We start from the raw sequence: 11,769 nt of genomic DNA on the forward strand, positions 1-11,769 counted from the left end.
TCTCTCTCTCTCTCTCTCTCTTCTCTCCCCCCCCCCCTTTGTGTCACTTTCTTGGAGGGAGGATGGGGCAGGGAAGAACAAGTGACAAGTGTCATTCGTGAAGACATCAGACAGTGTCCACCACAGATCTCTTTAACACATTGGCAGCCATTCCAGAATTGATTTGTATCGATTTATATGCTGATGCAAGATCACTGGCACGTATCATCTTGTCTTACATCATCATCAACATTTAATTGTGATTCTTTCCATAGTGAAACAGAAAAATTAATTTCCCAATTTTTTATTACAATGCAAAATGCCACTCTACAAATCAGGTTTTGATAATTTTGACAGCAATTAATGTTTTTCTCTATAGTAATATAGGAACAAATCTTGATTTCTGAATGAGAGCAGGAAGGAGGGAGAGGGGGAGATACAGAGGGAGTGGGGCAGGAGGCCGGCAACTGGCACGGGGATAGCCCCATCTGCATAGATGTACCGTCCTCCCTACACTGGGTAATGAACGAAATTTGTTAGGTGGGTTTGGACCCTCCAGGATATTTGCACGCTGCTTTAACTAACAGTCGTTTCGTGTGTTCTGTGCCTGAAGCCCCGTACTTGGCACTCCAGCTCATTCAATACTTGAACCAGCCCTGCAAGTTGGGTGTTTGTTGTTATTTCCCCATTTTATAAAGGAGAAAACTGGCACCAAGACCTTCTAGGCAAGAAGGTCGTGGGTTGCGGGCCAGCTTGGCCTATATAGTAAGACTGTCTGGACGCAAGACAAAAGAACACGAAGAACGAACAAAAGACAAAACTAACACTGTGCAAGGCAAGGCAACCTTTCAAGGTTGCACACCCAGCGGGCAGGCTGCTGTGGACAGATTTCACCTGAATCAAGTGTCCGTTTCTGCTCTTAAACTGTACCCATTGGTCCAGACCCAACACCACGCCCTGCAAGCACGATCAGATCCCACCTTCTTGCTAGCTAGCTCACCTTACAAGATTCCTTTGATGGGGAGTTGGGAATGTAAAACTCATTATCCTGTTAGCCATATCCTCTCTTCTGCTAAGCCTAAAAATCTACTAGCACTATCTAAGCTAACTATCGTATCGTTGCATGATTTTACGGCTACTCTATACTTTTCACGCAGCGACACATTTAGGTGTGTGGATCCTCTGTGGGATTTTCTGCAGTTAGAGATGAGATGACTTTGACAAAACCCCTTAGTAGATTACCTTGCTTCCCAAGGGCCTGCAGAGATGACAGCAGGGTCCCTGTGAATGGAGTAGACTTGAGGTGCAGGAGCCATCAGGAGAAGACTTTCACGATTGCTGTTCAGGTTTCAAGATACTGGGAAATCCTACAGGAGCCTCGATTTCAAGCTCCCCACTAAGCAGCTTTCATAAAAATCGGCAAAGGCCGTTAGGCGAAAAGTGTAAGAGTTTCGCGACCCTTTAACAGAAAGGAATTAATTGCAAAGTCACATGAGGACTGGAATTAAGACTAGGCGAAGTCCTAGGAGTGGAGGATGCTGCAAGAGGCCAAGTCTCTCTTTTCTCTCTCTCTCCCCTGTATCTCCCCTTCCTCCTCTCTCTCGTCTTGATTTCTTGGTGTTTGCTGTCTGCAACCTCTCCTCTCCTCCCTGGGTGCACTGTTCCCACCTATCTCGGCTTCTTCCCTTTCCTCCAGATTTTGTAACACGGTCAAGGGGCCAAGTAGGTCGGGAAGACGCCTTTTATTTAGGTGGCTCAAGGTGCAGAACAGATCCGTACGTGATTTTTGGAAATCAAGTTGTACGCAGTTGCCACATGATCACAAAATCTTAATTTGTTCAAATGAAGGCCTTAAGGCAGCTACAGCCTGCTTACACTTTCTGTCGTGCCTTTGGCAGGCTCCTGCTTTTTTGATGTCCTGACTTTCTGTGACTGAAGCTTGTACTTGTACCAATCTACTTACAAGGCCAGTCTAAGGTGTGCTCATAGACATCCTTGTCGGGAGCGGGAAAGCTCTGTGCAATGGTTCACACATGTAGCCATCTGCCGCTGTTGTTGTTTGTTCATTTGTATTCATTGATCTGGGGTTGGGGATTTAGCTCAGTGGTAGAGCGCTTGCCTAGCAAGCGCAAGGCCCTGGGTTGGTCCCCAGCTCCAAAAAAAAAGAATAGATTGTATTCATCGATCTAATTCCCCTCCCCCCAAAATGACCAAATTCTCTCTTTGTCCCTGTGATGATTTATCCCACAGTGGCTAAGCTATGAACCATTTTTAAAATTTATTTATTTATTTATTTATTTATTTATTTATTTATTTATTTATTTTTACTGATTTAGACAGACCTATGGGTCTTCCGTAAATATCAGGAGGCATAGTCAAGACACCCTGGAGATACCTGGGAAGGAAGAGGTTGGTAGGTTGGTTAGGGGGAGGCTTTACAAACACTAAACTTTCATTTTTGGATCCAACAAAACTATCCATGTTTTGAAAAAAACATGTGTGGTCTTTCCTCACACTTATAAACTCGGTCCCTTTCTGAGCCTTTGATACACCCACCATCTCTATTAATTCAGTAACATGCCTGCTTCATTCTCCCTCAATCTTCTCTGCCAACACAGATTTAGATTAAAATATATTGCAGGAAAGAGTTAGGAGGAAGTAGGGCACCCCAGCAATGTGTGTGCTCTGGGCCCTGAGGCCAGATCTCCCAGGTTTGTCCCATAAAAAAAGAGAGAGAGAAAAAATGTCACCAAGAAGAAGCTCAAAGCCGAGAGAAAGAGTTTATAAATATTTAGACAACAAACATAGTAAGATATGTCCACAAGAAACAGTCTTTGGCACTTCATAATTGCATTTAATTAAGGTTAATAATTAACTTTGGTTTTTTGTTTTTAAAAAAAATTTATTGGTTATTTTGTTTATTTACATTTCAAATGTTATCCCCCTTCCTGGTTTCCCCCTGAACACTCCCCATTCCACCCTCCTCCCCCTGCCTCCATGAGGGTGCTTCCCCCCACCCCCAACTGCCCTAGCATTAAGCTTTCACAGGACTAAGGACCTCACCTCCCACTGATGACCGACAAGGCCATCCTCTGCTACATAAGCACCTGGAGACATGGGTTCCTCCATGTGTACTTTTTGGTTGGTGGGTTAGTCCCTGGGAGCTCAGGTCTGGTTGGTTGATATTGTTGTTCTTCCTATGGGGTTGCAAACCCCTTCAGCTCCTTCAGTCCTTCCCCTAACTCCTCTATTGGGGTCCCTGTGCTCAGTCCAATGATTGGCTGCAAGCATCCTCATCTGTATTGGTCAGGATCTGGCAGAGCCTCTCAGGAGACATCCATATCAGGCTCCTGTCAGCAAGCACTTCTTGGCCTCAGCAATAGTGTCTGGGTTTGGTGTCTGCATATGGGATGGATCCCCAGGTGGGGCAGTCTCTGGATGACCTTTCCTTCAGTCTCTGCTCCAGTCTTTGTCCCCATATTTCCTTTAGACAGGAACAATTCTAGATTAAAATTTTGTGAAGGGTGGGTGGCCCCATCCCTCAACTGAGGGCTGTGCTAACCACTGGATATGGTCTGTACAGGTTCTCCCCTTTGTTGGGTGTTTCAGTTAATCTCATCCCTGCTGGGTCCTGGGAGTCTCTTGCCCTCCTGGCATCTGGGACTTGCTGGTGGCTACCTCCAGGTCCCCATCCCCCACTGCTACATGTTCTGTTCAATTTCCTGACCCTGACATTGTAAAGAACCCAAAGCAAAGACTTAGAGAAATGATCTTAGGCCTGGAGATGCAAAGTTCTCCAAGTGCCTAAGACTCACCAGAAGCTCTCACAAGTTTTCTACTTGGGTGGAATCATGGATGACAACAGACTGAACCTGAGCCCCAGTCCTGAATGCCTTGGTCGCATCCATGGGCTGGTGATAAAGGAAAAGATCAGACATGTAAAGACCTGATAAGCATTCAGAAAGAAAGGTGCTGTCTGTGTGTTTATCCAAGGTGGTGTTGCCCAGACCTCTCTCAAGAATGCTGCAGTATGGTATCAGCTGTAAAAAGATTAAGAAGTAAAAACAAACAATGAAACCAAGACCCTCAAGTAAACAAACAAACAACAAAGTCCTGAGAGACAGCCATCGAGTTCCTGGGCCCAGCGTCCTTTCATCTCTGGGAAAGCCCTGGCCTTTTGAAGGCTGGAAAGTCTGAGTGTGGAACTTTCCAGCAGCACAGAAATGGGGCCAGTTACTGTGCTCACATAATTGGTGTGTGCACGCATGAGAGTATGGGCAGGACATATTGCTACTCTCCTGGTACCTGCTAAAAAATAACATAGAGCCCTAGCATGGAAAGGCTGAATCTATGTGGGTATTAAGACTTGACCTCACCAATTGGATTATTGTATGTCTAAAGTGATCTGTCACAGAACAGTGACTCACAGGGACCTTCCAAAAGTAGAGTCTAATGGCAAAGAGTCATGTGCAGGATGTGTCTGGGGGCAGGGTGCCAATCAAGGGTGAAAAACAGAAAGTGGGGGGCAGTGAAATAAGTCAGCAGGTAAAGACACTCGCAGCACAAGTCAGGCCATTTGAGTTCAACTCCCAGACTCTATGGACAGAGAGAAGTGACCCCTCAAATTGTTCTCTCACTTCTCTATTGTGGACAAAAATTCACAAGAGGAGGGAGAGAGAGAGGGGGGAGGGAGAGAGACACATACACAAAGAGACAAATAATAACTATAGCAACACACACACACACACACACACACACACACACACACACACTCACACACCAAACCCTGTAGAGTATGAATTGCAAAAAGAGAAAAGAATCTATCAAAGATACACTGTGGAGCTGGTTCCTGATAACTTGCCAGGACCAGCAGAGGACATAGACACTTCTCAAAGCTTCTCATACCAAGAGCATCAACAACCAAATACACTCATGTGTCAGCGCTCATGGGATTGACAGGCTACCCCTGAGCCCTGCTCTGTCCCTGAACAACTGCGGGTGACCTGCACAGGCTTGCCTTAGCTCCTGAGAGTCCCAGGTAGAGTTTTAGTTACTTGAATTTGTCAGCGCCCAGTGGTTCAGAGTGGTTCGGACGCTTGTTGGTTTTATTTCTGTGGCATTAGCAGTCACACATCTTCTTTCTTCGCTGATTTTATTTACTGACCCTTCTCTGGTTCCGTTCTCTCCTTCTGCTTCTTGTCTGTCATAAGGAGAGTAGCCTTTGCTCTCTGACATCTTGGTTGTCAACTTGATTTGATCTGGAACTGGGAGATAGGCCTCTAGGTGGGTCTATAAGAGAATTTCTTTTTTTCTTTTTTTTTCTTTCATTAATTTAAATAAATAAATTCACTTTGCACTCTGATTTCTGGCCCACCTCCCCCATCTCCTCCCAATCCCACCCTTACAAATCTCTCCCCTCATTAGCCCCCTTCTCAGAGAAGGGGAAACTCTCTTTGGGGGCTCCTGCCCTGTGACATCCAGAGGCAGGAGGACTAAGTACGTCCTCTCCCACTGCCAGTGAGTGCAGTTACACAGTCAGAGACAGCCCCTGCTCCAACTGTTAGGGGACCCGCATGCAGACCAAGCTGCACATCTGCCATTAATATGTAGGGGGCCCATGTCCCGCCCCTGCATGCTCTTTGGTTGGTGGTTCATGCTCTGTGAGCCCCGGTGGGCCATGTTAGTTGATTTTGTAGATCTTCTTGAGATTGAGGGAAAGGCCAGGCGATGGCTGACCCAACTTGAGACTGATTTCATGTAAGAGAGCCAAGCCCTGACACTATTAATGATACTCTGCTATGCTTGCAGATGGGGGTCTAGCATAACTGTCAGGGAGAGTCCTCATCCAGCAGTGGACGGAAACAGATGCAGAGACACAGAGCCAAAAATGAGGTGGAACTCGGGGAATCTTGTGGGAAAGTGGGGGATTGAACTGAGTGAGCTGGAAAGGGGATTTCTTAGAAGGGAAAACCGAATGGGAAAACTGAACCCCAAAGCGGGCAATGCCGTCCATAGGCAGCAGCCCAGATACAAAGAGACCCGCGTTAGAGCTCCTTCCCTGTTGATGGTACTTCTGTAATGTTTCTGCCATCTCTAGCTGACATAGGATCTCAGGGGCTTTGTCCCTTCCAATGTGGGCTCTAGGAGTTCTCCAACCTTCAGTAAGATATCAGCCAAGTGTATCAGTAGCTGCTGGATTCTCACACCTTCCAGCGCACAGACACCCATTACTGGACTACTCGGCCTGAATCGTGTAAGCCAATCAAATGAGCCCTCCTTTTTAGTCTATACTCATTCTACCCATTCTGCTTCTCCAGAGAACTCGGGCTGATAAGCTCCACCTGCCATGATGTTCTGCCTCATGCTGCGTGCACATTCAACACAACCGAGGATTATGGACTAAAATCTATGACATCGTGAACCCAAGTAAGTTCTTTCTTCTGAAGGCTGCCGTGTCAGAGCAGCAGCAGCAGCAGGAGCAGCAGCAACAACACCAGCAATGGACAAATGCACGTGAGATGGAGGAGCTCTGAGGATCTGCGTGATGTCAGTCTGCAGGTAACAGCACTGTACAGAAAGCTGACGCAGTGTAAGGGGCTCGGATGTTCTTACCGCGGAAACAAGCAAATAGCACATCAATGATTTAGCAAACTTTTTGAGGTTAAAGTATATTTCTTATTTCACTTATAGTAATAGTTTCACATCATAGCTCATAAAGTTTGGTGTGCACATGTCCAAACTCATTAAAATATGCATATTAAACATGCAGCTTTAAAAATTATTTTTATTTTATATGTATTTCTTTTATATGTATGAGCAAACTGTCTTCAAAATGCATCTACATCGTGTGCATGCATGACTCACGAAGAGGTAAGGAGAGGACATTGAGACAGTGCAATTGGAGCTATGGCTGGTTGTATGCTGGTCGGTGCTGGGAACTGAACCACAGTCCTCTGCAGAGTAGCAAATGCTAACTGTTGAGCCATCTCTCCATCCCGATATCCACAGGTTTCATACATCAAGAATGTCCACTCATCTCTTTCAAAGATCAAAGGAAAAAAAGAAGCCTAGGGCAAGAAGGTAAGCTCTTTAAACCAGGTGCTGTTGTAGAAATGTCTGCAGAGCCTTCTACAACCCATTGCTACCATGGCTGGGGTAAGGTGAGACCAGTAGGGTCTAAGGTGATGTCCAAGATGATGTCTTATTCAACCTGCTTTGTGTAATTGACTTGCGTTAGTCAAACAATGCAACTGATACTTATCCCTGTTAAATTTTATTGCATTTATTTTACTTTATTTTCTTTTGCTCAGCAATTTGGCCTAGAAAATACTTTAAGCATTGTGTTTTTTTCCCCATTGACCAATTTTGCCTGCGGTTAAGGTGATTCAGACTTCTGAATGTACAGCCATCAAGCCAGGGCTTGAACCACAGCACTGTGACCTGGGGAAGTTGACAACTTTTCCATCTGTACATTTGGAGTCATTAATAACTATATCATTGAATTTTTACTCCAGATAAGATGAAATAATCCTTGTAAAACATTTAAGGGCAAAGTATGGTTTGTTCTTAACAAAATAGTTAGTATATATAACTGTGCTTTTCTTTTTTTTTTTTTTTTTCACATTTTCGCCTTAGCATTTACTTCTATCCCATATTCTTGGAACTGTCTTCACCAGAGCTCAACGGGAGATGGCAAAGATGCTGGCTCTCCCTCCAAGAACAGCTGTGGAGCTGCCTGGGAAGATTCACACGTCAAGAAATCGGGAAGATGCGGCAAGGGTGGGCAGCCGCCTGTAGTCAGCCAGCATCTCTTAGAACGGGCTGGGTTGCAGCCCAAGTCTCTCACAGAGGTGTATAACTGTGCTTTTCGAATCTGATGAGTTTGATGTGATGATTTTATCTGAGCCTTGGGAAAGAAAGTGTTGATCGATAAATGTTCAAACCAGGGAACCCAGAAACACTTTCCTGAACCTTCTCTTTAGGTTCAGATCAATGGAAGAGATCACAAAAACCTCACTGCTGAGAGTCGGATCGTTGGCCCCAGGCTTATGACCATTTTAAGAGTTTACCCCAGTTGCTTTGATGAAGGAAAGCAGTGTTGTTTTCACACAGCCAATGAGATTATTCAGTTGTGACCCAGGGATCCATGCTACTCCATTTCTAGTCTGAAAGGAGGGGTTCAAGCATTGGTAGTGAGTGGCACAAGCGTCTGACACATCATGGCTCTGCAATCGACTTAACTCACTGGGCAGCTCTCAGGAAGTGCTGGCCCTCGGGCTGCGTTATAAGCGACGAGGAACAGCTCAAATATGCTGCAACATGCAACCGTTTAAGGTTAAATTGCTAACTGTAACTCCAAAATCTACACACAAAGTTCTCGTGTGCCTGACAGCCGCTCTGACTTTAACTATAACAGTACGGAATCAATAGTGAGTAACTGAAAAAAACACTTCAAATAGATTACCGTTCACTTAGTTTTGGGGAAGAAGTGGACGCCCTGTATTCCCCTTATTATTCCTATGAATATCTCTAAGATGGGATCCTGTTTTAAGTGTTATTAAAACACAGAGTCAATTTGATATACATTATCCCCCATGAATAACACTGTCATCAATCTAACCCAGATTAGATAAATTAACAAGCACGAGGAAAGCTCATTCATCACATTAGAATTAAATATTGATGCATAAAGTGTTCATTAAATGTCTGCATGTAAGGGTCTGACACAAGGTTTGCTCACTCATAAGCTTATGCTATAATTGAAGAACTAGAAAAAACTGAGTGTAAAAACAGCTTTCTCTATTTGTCTCTATAGATGTTTCTGTGATCAGTGGTGGCACTTGCAATCCTACTACATGGTAAACTGAGGCAGGAGGAGCCTGAGTTCGAACCTTGTCTGGGTTACATAGTGAGGTCCTGCCTCAAAATTTTCCTTACTGTATATTATTTGATAACATTTATTGGAATATGTCTTAATATCTTTTTAATCTAATGTTAATGAGGGGTAAGTATTTTACAGGTCTCACTCTCTTTAATTACATAATTTAGTTTTTATTGGTTCCAAAAACAATGGCCAGTCTCGGACATTGCTTAAAAACCTGATTTTTCACAATAGTTTGAGCAGTATCACGGTATATTATTCTCTTGATTTAACATCTCACCAAGAAAAAGAAAAAGAGGAAACTAAGAGCTCCAACTTCATATAGGCCTCAGAAGATTTAATCCCCTATGAAAGGATCACCATTGTGTCTCACAAGGGATTTTTATAGCTGAATACGGTTTCTGAATTAGTTTTGAAGACATCTTAAAAATGACTTCTGCTTTTCACATTCAGATCAGTATCCACCAGCTTCCTGTGTAAGCCCAGAATGTTGGAAATGGAAGGTGTCACCGGATAGAACCTCTTTTAAATCCCAATGCCCACTAAGCCTAGGACCAGAGCATCCATAACTGGAGGAGGCAGGAGAACCTTGCAGGTGGGTGGCAGGCATGAAGGCGTATGGACCTTCACTCTGGGAAAATTTCCTGGTTTGGTATAATTTCCTTGCTGATCCCATAACATAGACAATGAACCAGTTCTGTGTTGTCCGATCTAAGATTAGAATAAAGCTATAATTCATTACTCAGCACTGATCAGTCCTGAAGTTACCAAGACCTGAAAACAGTAAAATCACAGAATGGAGAAAAATATAATAATAACAAGGATTGGTGTATGACCTTTTTGGAAAACAGTCTTCGAGTGCACATGCAGGAGTGGAGAGGCAGCTTAGTGCTTAAGAATATTTGCTGTCCTTGTGAAGGGCCAGAGTTTGGGTCCCAGTACCCATATCAGGTGGCTCACAACTACCTGGACTCCGTCTCCTGAGAACCCGACGCCAGCCTCTGTGGGGTACCACACACGCGTGCACACATGCATACGAGTGTGCGAAAACACATAAATGAATAAAAATGTAAGAGTACACATGCCTTAAAAATCTTTATTTAGACACAGAACTCGAAATTCATTTCAGGCTATAACGTGATGGCTTTATCATCTGTGCAACCCTGTGGAAGCGCCACAGTCTAGGTTTAGATCACAGGAATAAATTGTTCTGACGCAACTATTAATCGTGTTCGCATACATGCTGTTTTACTGAATGAAAAAAATAAAAAATATCAGTTGTTACCTGTGCCCTGGACTACTCGATGCCTGACCCTACCTGCCCTTGGGGTTTGGAGGTGAGGTGACACAGAATCAACAACACAGACGGTGGGAGCAGCTGAGAAAGCTTGTCTGAAAGCTGCTGCAAGCTCCTCTAATACCCTCCCCCCACGCCCCACGGGTTCCAAGAAAGCGTCCCTCTGCAGAGGTGACAGCCGTTTCTCCTACATTCAGTCTAGAGACTCAGTGTGATGAACCAAGATGCTTTCATGGTTCTGCCTATTACTCGAGAACTGGAACTCAAGTTTGGTGAGCAGCTCAGGGTAGGAGATCTCACCGGCCCTGACAACCTCCTAAATTTGGGACAACACTGGGTTGATACACCAAGGTTTCAGCTGTCACCTCTGCCTGCCTGGCCCTGGTCTACTCTAGTCTGGCTTCAGCTCCAAGTGTATCTGAGATGGCCACAGAACAGCAGGCAATGGCCTTCTGTCACACTGAAAGTCCATGGAGGGAAGAGAAAAGTCCTCGTTTCTTTACCTGTCTTCCAAGTCCTTAATTCCTCGGATGAACGTTTGCTTCCAAATGTGGTTACTTCTCCTTCCACCCTCCCATCTCCAACTCCAGTCTTTTCTGGTGAGTCTCTAGGGCATTTATTGCCACTCTTGGAAGGGCATTTGGGCCACATTTTTGTTTTGTTTTTGTTTTTAGGGACTATTATTATTTTTTTGTGGCTAGACCTTTAGCCAAAGAAGTCTTTCCCTATTACGCAAATAACACATTATTTTTCAAGAACTTTGCTCAGAGCATCCCAGCCACACACCATGTGGAACCTTTGTGGATTAAAATCGTAAATACACTCATCTGGGGAGAGGAAAGAAAACGTGAATGTTATTTTATTCAAAAACCCAAATCATTAAAAAAATGTAGGAAACACACACACACACACACACACACACACACACACACACACACACACACCTTCCTAAGGTACACTTCACTGTGGAAAGATAAACATCATAAAATGGGTCTGTTTTCGGCAGTCTGGAAACAAACTCACATCCTCAGGATTTGGGGAGCTGGCCCAAGCATCATCAGAATTAAGATGAGTCTTGACTTTGGAGGATCACGTAGTCCTACCTTGCCCTGTCAAATGGTCTTTTCACCTTGTAGATGCTAAAGGCTGGAAACTTGATTCTAATGAACAGCCCAACAGGGACTTTTGGGCTGGAGAGATGGCACAGTGGTTAAGAGCACTAGCTGCTCTTCCGGGAGGTCTAGGTTTAGATTTCAGCATCCACAGGGTACAACGCCCTGTATCTCTAGTTCCAGAGGATCTGACGCCCCCTTCTGGTCTCTTCAGGCATTGCATACTAGTGGCACACATACGTGTGCAAGCACAACAGTCCTAACATAAAACACAATCTTTAAACAGTCAAAAGCCAGTGGCTTCACTAACATGCAGGCGGATAATTTCAACTTTGCAACGTTAGACCCAAACCACACTAACTTGAGTTTTCATTGCCTTTCATGGAACTGGTGTCACAAACAGGGTGACGAATTTTCATCACTTGAAATCGTGACTCCGTCACACGGTGTTTTGAGTTCCGGGCCGGAAGCAGTATGGCTCTCCCTTGGTATTAGGGTGG

The sequence above is a fragment of the Rattus norvegicus genome, chromosome 3 (genome assembly GCF_021556685.1).
Source record: "Rattus norvegicus strain SHRSP/BbbUtx chromosome 3, alternate assembly SHRSP_T2T, whole genome shotgun sequence".
Lineage (NCBI taxonomy): Eukaryota > Metazoa > Chordata > Mammalia > Rodentia > Muridae > Rattus > Rattus norvegicus.